The sequence below is a fragment of the Rhea americana genome, unplaced genomic scaffold (genome assembly GCF_003343005.1).
Source record: "Rhea americana isolate MKP2758 unplaced genomic scaffold, rheAme1 scaffold_316, whole genome shotgun sequence".
NCBI lineage: Eukaryota > Metazoa > Chordata > Aves > Rheiformes > Rheidae > Rhea > Rhea americana.
The window spans coordinates 559,258-576,498 of record NW_028186442.1 but is presented as its reverse complement, the minus strand read 5'-3'; positions in this window follow the sequence as shown (position 1 = coordinate 576,498).

Sequence of the window (17,241 nt, the reverse complement as noted above, 5' to 3'; positions counted from 1 at the left end):
TGGTAGAGTTGTAAAAGTAAAGTAACAGCCCTTGGTCACCTGAGCCACAGATAACTTTTCCTTCTGTAGGGAAAGATAATCAAAGCTCCTTTCAAATCAAATTTCTTATATTTTCTAGACTGACAGTGCAGTGGTTTCAGGTGATGCCATTACCCATTTCTTGTTTCTGCAGCTTTCTTCCAGTTCCTCACACATTGCTATGATTTGTTCACCAACAATTGTAGTTTGCTAAGAGAAAGTACAGACTGATGATCTTAACTCACTGCTATAAAGACAGTTTCGAAAACTAATAGTAAGTTATACTAGTAACAAAATGTGTTTTAAAAGTGGGAACAGTTTTCAYGGAAATGCAGCCTCGGATGTACCCAGTACCCATAACAAGTGATGTGTAATGTACACATTGTAAATTTGMCTTACATTTAAAGTGAAGTTTAATTTGTTTTCCAACCATACAACTGATTAATTGCAGTATCATTGCAGAAAATTGGAAATGAAATAGCTTCGTGTTTAATGTGGTTGCTACATCACTCTATTAAGCCAAGTTAAGTAGTAAATTGAAAGTCTATTGGTTAGTAAGAAACTTTGATTTGTCCCACACCTATRCTTTTTTTCTTCTTTTTTTAAAATTTTGTCATATTTGACACCATTGGACTGGATTCAGCTCTCTCATATGCACAGACAACTTCTTTTATCATATACTGTAATTTACTTTTCAAAATTTCCATTTGATTACCTGTTCTTTAAGGGCTGGATTTAACCAAAGATTTTAAAGACTTTTTAGCACCACTCTTCTTCTTTCTTTTTTTTTTTTTAATCAGTGAACGCTTTGGTATTTGACCTTACTAATGGGTCTGTGTGAGATGTCTAGGATCTCATAGGATTTTAAAATAGCTCTATGATATTTTTCATCAGATAGTTGYCAGTAGTTGTCTCATTAACTACAGAGTCTTAAATTTCTTTTCTCCTGAGTAGTTTATGTAAAAAAGTATTCTCAGCTACACTTGATCAATACCTATCAATGGCACCAATACCTTTTCAATCTCAATAGGCATCTATCTGTACATATCWGTTCCAATATCAGTTTCAATACTGGTAGGCACTGATTGCTAAAGATATTGATACCTTTCAATGTCAATAGGAACTTATCATATGCTTTAAAACCAGTTCATCCCCACCACCACCTCCAGCCTACCAAGTTGTTTTAAAACATCGGATGCTGAAATGAAGCTTTATATACATACATACATGCATACATATATATACAAAAGAGGCCAGACAATAAAGACAATAATTCAGAGAGTGGGAATCCATATCCCTTTTCCAGTTGAATAAGTTCAAACTCGCATCTCTTTTCTTACCGGAGAGTAGCATAAAGAGACTAGTATGGAAGTTTTTTCAGGACATTCAAACTCTTCTTGATGTTMAGATTTTGTATTAAAAAAAATCAAGATTATTTGGGCCAAAACCCCGAGAACTGTTGACTCTCTTACTTCCTGAGCAGGTCCATCCCTGACAGTGGGTCAAGAGACCACAGGTCCTTACTTTTGGGACTGTCTCCATATAGAYAAAACTCAGAAATGGCCTTGAGAGAAGAAACAGAAACTTTGGTCTTTCCATCTGAAAAGTTTCATGTTTCCTCTCTTCATTCTCTTCATTCTCTCATCACTGAAATCACTTCTGCCTAATGATACAGCTTTAACATGATGAATTAAAAATGTCACCTCCAAAATATCCTCTTTATCAGTGTTTAGAACTATTAGAATATACATATAGTGTTTACATATATATATATATATATTTGAGGAAGAAAAATATATTTTGGTCTTTCTAGTTAAAAAAAAATTGCCAAATTGTGTGCTGAGTCTTTGGGGATCATTCAAAGCATGCTGTGAATAACAACTACCTATTAAGCCTATTGGATGACAAGGAGATTGGATGGCTGTCTTTGTAGATCTAGAGACACATGCTCAGTTGCTCAACTCTGTCATAACTGAGATACATAAATAAAGCATCCAGCCACTTAGGAAATTTAAGGTCCATTCTACATCGATTAGGAGAGCTTAGGCAACAGCTGAACAGATGTTTTTAGAATTGTAGCTCAGGAYTGAGGTATCTAAATTCTACCTGTTTGCTATTTTAGAGATGTATTACCTATTTAGTTTGAAAGGGGAGAAGTGACTTTCGGCTTAAACACTCATCAGATATAATCTGATAGAAACTTGCTCTGTGTTTGCCAAGCATGACCCATTTTCTACCTACACAGTTATACTTTGTTCATATGCCCTCTGAATTCAGTCTTGATTTCTCRTCATACTTTCCCTATTAGTGTTATTATCCTGATTTGGCTGGCTCCTGTGAGTGAGAAAGTGGTTTCTACGACTGAGAAAGTTCTTGACACTTAATTTTAAGTCAAGGTTAGAAAAATAGTGTAGCTTGCCTATGCTTCTTTTAATGTGTAACATGAAGTGATACTTTTTAGGAGAATATACAACAGACTTTAGTTACAGTTTTGCCATTGACTACATTCCACATGAAATATAAAAGAACTTGACTGAAGTAGGAAATTTTACTCCCCCTCTGTGCACCAGATGTGATATTTATTGTTGTGGCAGCTTTATTGTCCTCTGTATGGGGACAGGCTCCTTAAGACGTCTGTGYTGAATGGTAACACCTGTTGGTACTTTCTGATTCAGATTAGTAGTTTATAGAAGGAGTTATCTTAGCAAGCTGACAGTAAAAACAAAGCCCTTTCACTCCCTTTAAAGCTCTAGCCTCCMATATTTTAACCTATCTTTATTATTATTATTATTATTGTTACTATTATTTATTAAAAGGTCATTTAAATTACAAGCTCCATTTCAGATTTCTCATTACTAGCCAGCCACCAAAGGACATAACAGGCTGTACCCTTTACAACATCAGAAAAGTAGTTTTCAGACTCTTCAAAGGAAGTGTTTTCTCGGAAGCCTGAGCCCTACACTTCTGCCCTGTAAGCAACTGGAATGGAAGAGTTCTCAGAAAGATACCTGCTCTGAGGACGAACACAAGATTTAGTCTCGGATAGCTTGGATACTCATCCGGCACTTTCCCTTAACACTTAGGGATGTTTCCACAAGAATATTGAGGGCATACTCCCCCTCTGGCTGTGGGTCAGAGAAGCAATGGTATGAAACCTGGATTGCTCCCTGATCCCATATGAATTTGTCCTCATATTCTTCCTAATGGGTCATATAGGCAYGGAGAAGTGTAGATCTTTAAAAGACTTTATTAAATGGTTTAGGTTGCTTAAGCAACCCATGAGCCTTGGTGACATATAATCCCTGTAGATGCTCAGTTTCTTTAATTTTTGTTTGTTTTGTTTCTCTCAGTAAAATCCCTTAAACCACAAAATATCTGCTTTGGGGAATGCTTCTTGATAGGTATAAGTGGCTACATGTTCTCTCTCCCACATATTCCCCTGTTAGGCATTCCTATATCCATCTTTTCCAGCCAGAGCATGTATATGTAATGAAAAGTTCAATGATTAGAACATGTCCTAGGGAGACATAGGAGATGTGTTGAGATGCATTCTCTCCTCTGCCTAATGGGCATAAGAAGTTGCATTTCCTATTTTCCAGAAGAATATTYCAAATGAAGGATATCTACAGTCTGGTAACCCCTTTATCATTTCCGTCTACAGTGTCTCACTTTATCTGAATGTTCTTTAGGCAAAAGACAGCACATAGTTAGTAGTTAGGGCATTCACACAGAATGGGTGAGACCTGGCTTGCTATTAGAGTTTATTTCTCATTTTGTATTACTCTGCTATGCGTGGTTGAACAGTAGTTTAGCCATTCTCTTTTCATATAAGAAACAAAATGTACATTCCAACAGATTAAGTACATAAAATTTCGGTTCATTCATCAAACTAATGTGGACRATGCAACAGAATTTTTTAGGTAGCCTGAAACATTTTATACTTTCTTGCTGTCTCCCTTATTGATTACAACCAGCTCTTTATAGATAATTGTCTAAGCAAGTTAGAAATTATTATCAGTAAATATCGTTTTTTTKGGGGGGGAGGAGGAAATGCAGCATAGTCTCAAATTGCTAATGACAATAATTATATAATTAAATTTAATTGGGTGTGTGAGTATTCATATGTTCATTTATTTAGTAAATAAATATATCATTAAATAAAGAAAATAACAACAAATATATATTGGATAAAATTTCTGTAAATATGACTACATTACGTTAGCTGATAAAGCATAATGATTTACATCACATGATAAAGTGATGTTAGTTTTCTTTTAATTCCWTTTGCCAATCTTCCATAACACTGATCTGAAGTTCCAGTAAAAGAATAAAAACAGCAGCTGATATGCACAGGCTATACTATAATAATCCAATTATTTCCCATAGTGCAGAAATGGCATGCAATTTCCACACCTGTGACTCCAGAGGGATATTATTTGCACAGTTTGGATCTGAATACCTAGACAAATTTTGCTACAGTGCCTTGGCTCAGATTTATGTTAAATTTCTCTCTTTTTAAACTCCATGGTCACATATTATCTTCTGGTGTGCTGCTTACATGCACTTCTCTCTTGCTTCACAGGAAATCTGTTTTGATGATCAACTTCCATACCCCTGTGTTTAGTAACTATGCCATAAAGGCAATGCCTGCAGTGAGAAGCTTTAGCTCCATAGTGGGGAGAATGAGAAAGGTGGGGACTRTGTTTTTCTTTCTGCATTTCACCTGTCTTTCATGATGTAGCTCTCAGCAGCCTCAGGCAAGAGACCTTTGGTTCTAAAGTGGGAAGACTGGTAGTTGGCTTCTAGGGGGTGGGAATTCAGAATATCTTTGTCATCAGATGCTTAAAGACTTGAAACATAGAAAAAATAAATTTGATGTATACCAGGAAATATACTCCTAATAACCAGAATTATTTTGTAAATGAAAAAATGTCAGTCTTGTCTGATGCTTAGGGCCATACAAGCACCGACAAATTGTGTTGTAAAGGAATTCTATGGCCTTGCAGAAGTCTGATTGATATTTTTTTTATTGAATCAAACATTAACTGATTGCATTTTACATGTTTTACATTTGCATTTACAGCCACCTTAAATTYGTGTCTGAATCTGAAATGCTATTGAATTCAGCTGTACAAAGCAGTGTTAGAATCATCCTTCCTGTTTCTGTATTTCCCTACAYAGTATTCTCCTGAGTCTGTGTACAAAGCTGTGACTGTTTGTGAAAACAAAACAAAACAAAACAAAAACTGAAAAAAAAAAAAACCCACTTCAAATTCTATTTGGTCCTCTRCTCTCTCCTTTTTCTTTTTTATTACATATTTAATTTAAACAAATAGTTCAGGATGTACWGAACTAATGGTTTACTGTCTGCCTTGGGCAAATGTGAAACTTCCAGCTGTCTGCAGTGAATAACACTATGAGACATCTCTTTTACAAAGTCATCCTCCTTAAGTTGGTGACAAAGTGCAACACCCACTGCAATTCTGGATCGCTTTACACCACACATTGTTATATGACCAGCTGTAGCCAATACGTACACAGTCAGCATCACCAAACTAAAGCAGTTCTAGGAACCTTAGGAAATTCAAAGAAGTAAGTAACAAAGTAACTGAACATTTTGCTTCTCTGTAAAGATAGTTGAATTAAAAATAAACAAGCAAAGCTTCCAAAAGAAAACCAGAGAGCTTCCTAACATGTCTTAAATTCACCCCAGTTTGTAACTGTGATCCTTTTCTTTTTTTCTTTTTTTCTCCCTTAAAACTAAATTGATTGGAAACACAATTCATGTGTTAGAAGGGAAAAAGAAATTTCCCACTACTATGTTCCACATTATCGGGGTGAATTGCTTCAAATAAAACTAYAAATATTTATTGAAATTGTTTTAGACAATGAGTTATTTTCTAAATTTGAAAGTCATCAGCTGCAGTAAGTTGATTTGAAATATAGGAACATAAAGYGATCAGAAGAATATGTAATTGTCTTCTATATCCACAAGGCAACACCTACCTAATGTTCTGTGCCCAGCTCACTCTCATGTCCATTTTCCTCTTTGCTCGACTTATCTATAATCAGATCTGCAAATTTTTTTATTAGCACATTACATCTTGCACAGCTTTATGAAGAGAGGCTTTTCTTTCCTAGTTCACATAATTTCTATCTTTATCAATCCTTTTCTCCACAGTCGCACCTTAAATAATTTGGATGTATTTAATATTCACTCTACTCTACTGATTATTTTCTGCAAAAAGCCAAAAGTGACAAGTCAGAACATTTGAACTCAACAGCCAAACAGACTTTTGAGCACATATCACATACTTTTTCAGCAAAAACATCATAGAATGACATTCACTGCAGAGATAATAGGGGGATATTAACATTAATTCTTTGGAAAACCATAATGACTTTTTTTTTTTTAAACTACACATCCTAGGCTGAAGATATAAGTATTATCAGTGCTTATTCTCTTTTTCTTCTTTTCCTTTTTTATTTCTTTTTTTTTTCTTCTCTATCTACTCACTGTTCCTAAAAGTGTTCTCATGTCACCATTTGCTTTCTGGTAGTATGATCCTATATCAAGACATTGAAAGTTTGAAGATGTACCCTGAGGTATTTAATTTATTCATTATGTTTTATACAAAYGCTTTAAAGTGTTGGCTAGGTATTCTTAGTGCTCTTATCTATTAAAAAAAATGACAACAAGCGAGGCAGTAGAATTTAATACAATCCATCAACAGAGTYGTGCTATTTGAAAATTCACATCTCTCCTCCCTCTTGGTAACCTAATTTTAAATGCATTGGGGAAAATGGCATGTGCAATGTGTCCTCAATGTCTATACATCTGGCCTAATTCAGTACAGGTGGAGACTGATTCCAAAAGTCCCCATAGAAAACTGCTGACATCAGCCCCCTTTCACTTTTGCTAATTCTCATCTTAACTGTGGCAGTACACCAAAGAGTGAGAAGTGATTTTCAGCAGGTRGGATCGATCCTTTTGAACATTTTCTTTTCATTAGCGCTGTTAACCATCAGATTATATCATTTTCTTTCTGTTATTTACTTCYTAGGAATGCAATGCAAACTTGCAATGGAACAAATTTAATCATAACACTAAGGTACATCTTCAACTTGAGTTGCACTGGACTTTGGGKATATATCACTTTGGGTCAATTAGTTAGAGCTCCTCATGGAGTTAGTGTTCAGTGACAAGGAATCGGGATGCTTCTGCATCAGGCTTCATTGTTCCTGAACAGTGTAAATAGACATTCCTACAGATGACATAACAATTTAATTAGGTGGCATAACAATTTGAAAATTGTAAGTAGAAAAGGAACACAGTTACCTGAGGAATTATTCTTGGTTTGTAGAGCAAGGACACTTAACGATCTATTAACTGCTCTGAAGGAATCTATCCAAAATGATTAAGAAATGTGAATTCATATAAGTTGCACAACTCACAAGTATAAAACCTCTAAAGAGATTTGAGTTTACTTTGGAAATATTTTAGAGAATTCCAGATAGAAAAAAGATTGAAAAACAATGTCATGATAATTTAAGTAGCTGTGACAAATATTTCAAGCAAAACTTATAAAAATCTAGCCAATTTTGGTTACTGGAAGTTGTCCTACAGAAAGTTAGAACTCCACAGCCTTATGTATTGTGTCAAGCCTAGTGATTTTCCTCTATCAGAGGCAATTAGATAATATCCTGCTGAAAAGAGACAGTCTACTCTGCAATTAATTTTCCAGAATTTGCTGCAGGGAAGCTCCATTTCATCTCTTACACTGCATGAAGTTCCTCAGCTTCTGCTCTGGACAGCTCCCCTGTTTGTCTTCCTGCATGCTAAGTGGTTTGTCTCAGGTCTTCCTCTCCTGTTCAGTTCCTTGCCTGATATGCAGTTTTTTTGCTCATCTGAATTATATTCTTGTTCTTAGTCTCTCTTCTACTTTATAGAATGACACTATGACATGAAAAAAAGAATCTAATTTGTCTTAAAATCAGTTTAAGCTTAGCTGGAGCACAAATAACAACCTAAAATTTGAAATGTACTGCTACTGTATGATCACTACAGGTTGAGAGTTAAGTGTCTTGATGATTTAATTATGCATTTATTAAAATATTATTGTGTCTTTTAGCTTTAATCTGAACTCTGTTTTGTATTCATTTTTATTTTGTTTTAAGTATATTCCTTAAAGTAAATTTGTTTGTTTGCTTTTTTCCTTCCCCTTACATTATAGGTGCTTCCTTCTTAATAGAAGATTATTTTTCCTGAGTAATTAAATTATTGTATACATATATACAAATAAATATTGTAGAAACTTTTACTTAACAGAGGTCACATTATGCATCARATGGTAAAAATTCATGAGTCACTTAAAGTCCCTCAGGTGATCTTTCAGTGTTAATTCTTTTCTCCGTAGTAATTGGAAGCTTGTTTTGGATTACTATTTAGTATTTGATAAACTTTCCACTCTGTGTGTGTGTAAATATATATATATATATATATATATATATATATATATATATGTTTATATATACCACAAATAGTTATTATAAACTATGTGTAATATGTTCTTAGCAGCAACTCCAGTAAGTTAAAGTGAATAGGGCCACCGGAATCTCCAAGGAGCCTCTAATATGCTGGTATAGAGAAAAGAATGTATTATTCATCAAAGAGGTATTTTTCTCTTCGAGTGTGAACTTGCCACATGCCTCAGGATGATACTTGAGAACATCACTGCTAGAACCACTGCTTTTTATAGATGATGACGGTATATTCAAAAACATTTGTGTGACTTAGAAACACAAGTATCTTTGAAAGTCATTCAGACATATCTTTTTAAAACTCTTAAGGCATGCCTCCATATCACAGTCCAATGCTCTACAAAGATGCAAATTTTCAGGCAGCTGAAGCTGTAATACAGTTAGATGTATAATAGTACAGTTAGATGTTTCTGAAAATACTGCTGCATATAGAGAAGTGACATCTTGTACACTTGCTGTCATTTTATGTTCTGGCAATTTGCATAAGAATAATAAAGATAATACTGATCTTGTGGTCAAAATGAAACTTGAAAATGAATTCTTCATAGTTAATTTCTCCTTAGGTTTCAGTTGCAAATGATAGTCTCATTTGCTTTCTAGTCCAAATAATTTCTGCTATATAAATAGGCAACTGCTATATGATGATGATGAACTCCAATGATGATCAAGTATGTATCAGATGAAGTGAGCCCTCTGCATGTGACACATCTTCTGTGAGGTGTTTAGATCTCACTCTTTCTCTCAGGGTATTGTGGACATCTTCAACCTTCTAGTAAACCATCCTCTCTTTATAGCCAGCAGAAAGTAGTAAAAATTTTAGAATGTGATTCATCTGACCTATTTTCGATGTCTACCCTAGGACAAGATGAGYTACACATTAGAAGTTCCCATGTCTTTCCACTGACTCAAAAACAGGGTTTAGATGTAGAAGCTCTACACTGTACTAYCTCAGATGCAAAGCATGCATTGTAAGCACCTAAAAGTTAGATGAGGTGAATTTCATTCACAATGCCTAAGGCCAGCATAACCTACTGCGTCACATGGCAGAGAGATCAGTTTTTATGCAGCAATAAACAGGATGGTAAACTTCCAAACAGATCCATGAAAATAATTCTCTGTACCTACTTATACCTAGAGTGGAACTAWAAAATGATACAAAGATGACTGACAATCATCACCTATCTTCAATAAGGCCAAGTACCAGGATTGGGAGATCTTTAGCCTCACCACAGTCCCTAAGAAGATCATGGAGTGAATTTTTCTGGAAGTCATTTACAAGTACACGAAGCACAGGAAAATATCTTGGAACATCCAGAATGAATTTGTCCAGAGCAAATTGAGCCTGACTAATACGATTGCCTTCTGTAGTGAGAGGACAGGCCCAGTGGGTAAAGGGAGAAGGGTGCACATTTTATACCTTGTCCTCAGTATGGTCTCCCATAATATTCTTACAGCCAAATTGGTGAGATAAGGACTGCGTAAGAGGACTATACAGTGGACTACCAGGATCAAAATTTGTGATCAATAGCACAAAGCCAGCTGATTATTTGTGCCGTCCTTAAAAACAAACATCAAGGCCAATACTATTTGGTGCCTTTATTAAGAACCTTGATGAGGTGGCAGAACATGCTCTCAATAGGTTTGCCCAGAGTACCAAGCTGGAGAGAGCAGACACTGTACTGGGGGACAAGGCTGAAATTCAGAGGGGCCTTAACAGGCTGGAGTCCTGCATTTGGGATGGAATCTTAAGAAAGGAAGGCTGAAGACAGACCTGTTGTTGTTTCCACTACTTCATGGATGGATATAGACAAGATAGAGCCAGCCTTTTCTCAGAGGTGCATAGCAATRCACAGTGACAGGGTAAGAGATGGAGAAAAATGGCAGCCGAGATAGTCTGATCAGGTATTAGGAAAAAAAATCACTATGAAGGTGATTAGGATTTGAATCAGGCTTCCCAGAAATGTTGTGCAATCTTCRTCCTTGGAGATATTCAAAACTCTATTGGACACAGTCCTGAGCAGGACTGCTGTAGTAGACCCTACTTTGAACTGGGGACTGAACTAGATGACCTTAACACATCCTTTCCAAAGGAATCCTAAATTAGGCTGTGATTATATAACAATCCATCTGCCTGCATTGAAAACAGGCATATACAAAGTTATTAAACCATTGAAGAGACTTTTTTGGGGGGGAAAATATACTAAATAGAGCACTATATGCTGTAATTGCAGTGATTYTTAGTCCTTGTATTCTGGGGCATAATCTTGTCATATAGCAGGTATACTACTGATTGCACTTTATAGAGGTAAACAGTTAACCCTTTAAAGCATTTCTGCAGCATATGCGCAGAAATTTCTGTCAGTTGCTGGCATTTTGGAGGTTCCTCTATCTAGCAATACTTTGTAAAGTTCTTCTAGATCCTCTGAGACTGTTATAAAAGTTTGTTGATTTTAAAAGTGCTATTTTTAATTGTAGTGTGGATACAGTTTTCCAGTCATATCTTGTTGATATGAATAACATCTAGTGTCCAAGCCGGTAAGTAAYTGAGGCTCTGAGAATTTGACTGTTCTTATGCTAATTAAAATCTAATCATCATCATGAGAACAAACACCTCCTGAGACATTTTACTATAACTCCAAAAGGATCTTCTCAAAGTTTGCATGCACACACGCTCCACGTCAAGTATGAAGGCTAGTTAAAATGCTGAACACATTTCTGTTTTGTTTCTTCCAGGCTTATGCACAGGGATGATCCTACTCTTAGTTCTGTGATTAAACCTGGGCAACTTTTTGTCCAAAACTTCTCTCATGGACTGTGCACTCCAACACTATGAGCTACAATTGGTAAAATGTATTAACGACCAGCTATATCTGCAATAATTTGATTCCCCTTTCCTCTTCTCTCCTCTCCCCTTCCCTCCCTCCGGTTATAATATCAACCTAGGATCTCTAAAAAGATGAAAGAGCATGATTTAGAAAAGAAATATTGACATATTCATATATAGATAGCATAGCACAAGATAGATTTATGCATCTTAGTAAAGATACTACTCTTTGCTCAGAAATTGAAAATATGCTTCAAGAAAAGTGATTTTGGATACACTGAGACTATATATATTGACCTCTGGAATTCTATTACCTGGAATATGCAGTGAATTCTGATCTGTGGCAATAACGTGACTTTGGAATATTCAGCTCTYCCAGGTAATTGAAAAATAAATAAAAGCATTTAAAGAAAAATTTGAAGGAACATAGCAATACCAGGGCAGGCAAATCAAACTATTATTGCATGTTTTATTCCACCAGGAGATTTTTAAAATAAGCAGGCTGTGTCAAAAAATGTTGTGCATCACTTTTAGGGAAAGAAACATAATGAAAAATTAAACAGTGAATGTGTCTGACTTCTAGAATAATGGTGAAAACGATTGCAGGTCTTTGAACTACGAATTCTTAAAGACTAAGGACTACTCCTTAGCGTAACCGTCTTAAGTCCTTCGAGTTAGTCATGTTAAAATCCACCCATYTCATTGATTTTCAAGTTGCACTTGCTAGCCTTCTGTGATATATTACCYGCATACATCAGCAGCTGATGAGTAGAAATAATTATAATCATGGGAGGAGTGTTAATTATAAACAGCTAGTTCTCATTTGCCCTTCAGTCATAATTTTACAGTATCAGAAGTGCATGAAAACCCTCAAAAGTGAAAATGGTGGACAGATTCTGTACTTTTCCTCTGCAAATTCAGAGAGATTTGYATGAAGTGGATAGGAGGAGACACAGTTCCTCTGCGGAGAGGAAATGAAGAAGAAAAATTTGAATAGTTCTAGGACACTGCATACCAATTCAGGTGTTTTTAGTCCAGTAATTTTAAAATTAAATATTATAATTCCATTCCAGATTTCTTCTGAGTCACATTGGCAGATAAACCCACCTAGTTTTAACTGAAATATAAAAGCAGGTTAGAATAAYGAAATTACTTGCTGTTAAACTGTTGAAACAAAAACAGAGAGTGTCTTAGATGGTTATTTTGGGGAGGATTATGTTGAGTTTTATATCACACTGTTGTTAGATTACTTGACAATAAGAAAATATGCAAACCACATCTTTGATTTTGCACTGCTTTGTTTAGGAAGGGTGCAGGATTCAGCCTACTCATCAGAAGCAGAAGGAGAACTAGTATGTAGCTTGAGGTCCATGGGAAAGCCTTCTACCAAGACAAAAAAGAAGTTTGGGAGAGAGCCTGAAGCCAGGCCAAGTTCTCCTTGCCTATCAACATGGGGGAGTTTCTCCTCTTCTATGTGTAAGGACAACATTTAGCTCTAAGAACTGATTATTGATGTTGCTAACTAGGAGACACAAACAATTTGGGCACAAATAGAATTAAACATGATATTTTGAYGACTTCTGAAGATATCTGAAATGTAAGGATAAAGAGAAAGATGAGAGACAAGAAAGTAGTAAATTAAACCCTCAGATCCCCAAATTGGAAAAGCAGTAAAGGAAGGAGACAGACCAGAAAGACCAGTCACTGACTTTTGGGCCATTGTAGGAACCACTGAAGCATAACCTTGAAGAAGTTTGACCAGAACCTTGTTACTGATAAGAAGAAATGAAACAAAGATTATCATAGGTGTTCTAAGAAAAATCAATTTATTATGGTATATTGCACAGGGAGTATAGAGATGTGCAAAACTTCTTAGTAGATTTTTAGGGAGAGGACCAAAGCTGGAGAAAGGGAGAGATTAAGGTGAATTATTCAGGAACAAGCATGGGAAAATGGAGAGAAGRGGAGACAAAATGGGCTGGTCATGCGCAAACAGTGTGTCAGTGTATTCCCTGGTCAAGCCCAGCAACTGATTGCTGCAAACTACTGTCTCCTCTTATTAAACTCTAGTCCTAGATTTCTGTTTAACACTCTGTGTGCGTGCGTGYGTGYGTGTGTGTGTGTGTGTGTGTGTGTGTGATTTGCTAGTGAATTTTTTTTGCTGGACTAACTGGTAAGTAGGAAGAGAAGGAGACCATAAACTGGAAAGACTGAAGTTCAGAGCTGGAAACTGAATAAAAATGGCCCAAGGTCTGGACATGGTCTGTGCATGGTCTTAAGGTCTGATCTAGGGTCCCAGCGACTGCAGACGTGAGTGCCTGTGAATCAAGATATTGAGAGTGTGTGCATGTTCCTACTAGGGAACTTCCAGCCTGATCAACCAAGAGTAACAGCGTGGGGTTGTCTGTGTTGTCCACATTTACATGAGTGCTGYTGGTGTTAATGTGGGTGCCAGTAAAGGCCTTGCTCGCCTGTTTGTGCTCGTCTGTGTGGCCAGCTGGGTTTGTACTGTGTGCATGTGTGCCTGCAGCTTCAGAACATAAGCTCAGCCCTGCTGCTGGCAGGACCTGGAAACGGGGAACAGCAGCAGCCGTATCGAGAAAACTGGGAGAAGTCCCCAGGGTTCATCTTCCCTTTATTCCCTTTACAGTTGAAATATTTAATATTACACTCATTCAGCTGTCCTCAGAACAGACCGTATCTTTTCTTCTTGCCACCTGAACCTCAATACCTAACACCACTCATACTGAAGCAGGCCTGTGAGCATTTTTGCTAGGTTTTGCTGCAATGCCTTTCAAATTTCCAGCTGTTTTAAGCTTTTCTTTTTTTAATCTAGCTTCAAAGTACAAGGCACATCTCTGAAGCCCTGGAATCATTCAAATCTGAAGCACTCCAGGGTTTCTGAATCATACTCTGTAATTTGAAGCATGACTAACCTGGGAAGACCTGGGATGTATTTATTAATTATCTTCTTATAGCACCAAAGATATACATCGAGATGTACAGCCAAAATTAAAGGTATGATTTTTTCTTCCCCTAGGAAACTTTAAGTCTAGGTGATTGATCATATAAACTGTCAAAAACTCCCAGTGTACGTTGTAGGACAATGGGTTTCTCAAGCTCCCTGGACCAGGTTCTAATAACATGCAGAACATTTGCTTTGTGAGGGAATTCATATCTGCATTTTGGATGCTTAGGTGAACTGAGCCTCTGAATTTTTTAAAGTCAGGTACCACTATTGCTTAAGGATTATGAATTCTTCACCCTGCTTTTCACAGAAAAAAAAAAAGAAAAAAAGAAAAAAATACAATACTTCTGTATCTGCCAGTGTACCCTAGGAAGACTTGTCTACTTCAAACARGAGACAAGTTCTGTTTATAGATAGTTGTCACTCTGCCAGTATTCATATCTGAAACTGTAGGTCAACTTAATGCTAAAAAAGAAAGCTGTGTGATTTGAGTTGTTTTTTTTCTTTTTTTTGACATAATATATTTTATTATTATACATATGCTGCTGTGCAACAAGAGGTGCTCACAAAATGGCATGAAGCACCTCTCCTTTTCAGGACACCTGCTTATCAAGAAATTTTTATTCCCTCAAAAATTAATTTTAGTTAAATTAAGAGAAAGTAATCTCATAGTTTTTGGTGTTTATTACTCAAAGATTGCTGCCTTCACAAAGTTATATCCACAGTGCTCTTTCTTCGAGCAAGAATGTAAAAGCATTSTCTGTCACCCAGTGTTAACAGTGTGTGTGAGTATGAGAGATAAACTTCCTTTCTTTCTTACTTTATTATTTGGACTTTAAAGTAGAAAGTAATTTACTGAAGCCATCTGTTTGTTAGAGAAGTGTCCAAAGCAAAAGTTCAGTTCATGCATGTGGAAGCTACAGTCTGGCTTTACAAACTAAATCTACTTGTACCGTTTATTTCTATGTAAAATGAAGCTCCCACTCCAGCTCCTTCCTCCTTTAGATTTTTGTTTCTGATCGCTGTTTTGTTATTGCCCACTGTCATTGCTGGCAGTGAAAGATTATGCCTTCCCATCATATATATTCATGCAGAAAAAATAATTCAAGAAATTGCAACTCCTCTCTGAACTCCCCTCAATTTTCCTGCTAATGGCTAGCTTTCTCCTTTCTCATCCACTTGGCTAGGCATGAATGGATGTCCTATTTTCGTATCATTTCTCTAATTTCAGGTTCAGCTTTTCAAATCTCCTAYAGATACAGTCAAACAGAAAACAGATAGAATTTCTAGACTTGACAGAAGACTTGCAATTTTTTCTGACTTTTTTTTTTTTTTTTTCCATTTTCAGTTACTTCAAGGTACTTAAATGTACGGAATACATTTCGAATAGTAGACCTGAACTGAACCATAATAATTTTCCTTCTTTCCTCAAAATCTTTTTTGCCTGTAGGACATCAGAAATCAATGGGAATATGATCTTCTAACACAAATGCAATCACAGACAAGATATAGTATCACACCCTTCTTCTTMCCATTCAATCCACTGCATATATGCCAACATGGTGTCATAATAGACATTAAGAACAAGGCATTAAGAATAGGTAAGCTATCTTTAAATAGGTTTTCTACTGAAAATACAGAGGTCTACATTTTGATTAGTTCTCTAGACTCCATGAAAATACAAATAAATTGTTCCATAGCCACCTTAACACTACTAAAATTAACTTGGTCCTTTTGTATAAAAAAATGTATATATATATATAACTAGTTAGAGAACATTGACACTATATTTGTTCCATTAGATATCAGGGTGATTAAATAGCAAAGCTGCTCTTTTCAGTTGGTAAATCAGCAGCTCAAGGGATTATTCCCTTTACACCTAAAACATTCACAGTGCTRCATATCATGTCACAGTGTCATGTGGATTCTCATGGGTCAAATATAAACCTTTTTAGGTTTATTTAGGGCTGAAAGATGGCTTACRTGAGAAGAAATGTCTGTTGTTATGACCAGTTGTATTTTAGTAGCACACTGAAAGCTGGATTTGAAGAGGGGTTATAACCCGGCCTCTRTTATTGTGCTGATTATTAATTGCAGGTGCACATAATCAAGATACAATTTATTGCCAGTSCCAAACTGTGCCATAAAGCAAGGGAAGCTGGCACTGAAAATTTGGCCTGAAGGATTTTGTTCCTGCTGCCATTAAGTTGATAGCAAAACTTTCACTGACCTRAATGGGAACAGGATTTGGTCCTAAACATTGGATATACTGCCTGTGAGTGAAATTGTTTTTCTTTTAATATATATTGACATGCCTTAGTGTGATGAATTCTTTTCATTATAGGTACTAGGATTACTTCATGACCTAAAACATTCATGACTCTTAACTGTTCTTGGTATTTTTAAAAAATTAATACTTTAAAACCTATCCTCTGTCTTATTAAATTTGGGGTTCTTAACTTCACAGGATTCTGTAAAATAAAGTTTTGCAACACAGAGCCTTAAAATGTGAACATTAGTATGGCACAAGGCAAAGGAGGTGTGCAGCAGCTAAATAACACACTGCAGCACATGCACTTTTTCACTGCTTCCTATTTGCAGTTGAACCATCAAAGGGTAAATTCAGGCCTCAGTTTAGGCCAATGCACTCCCATTGGTTTTATTGTAAAGATATAACAGAAGACAGAACTGGTTGTGATGAGAAAGTAAATATTTGCTGCCGATATTTCTGTCTCTCTCTTGTTCTTTCTCTCTCTCTCTCTCTGTGTAGCTTAATTACAAATGTGTTTTCATCCATGAACTGCTTTAATTTCTGTAAGAAAAGGAGGCAGGATGCTGCCAGAGAGAATGTCCACCTTTTCTGTTCTTGGACCAGATACATATAGGAAGA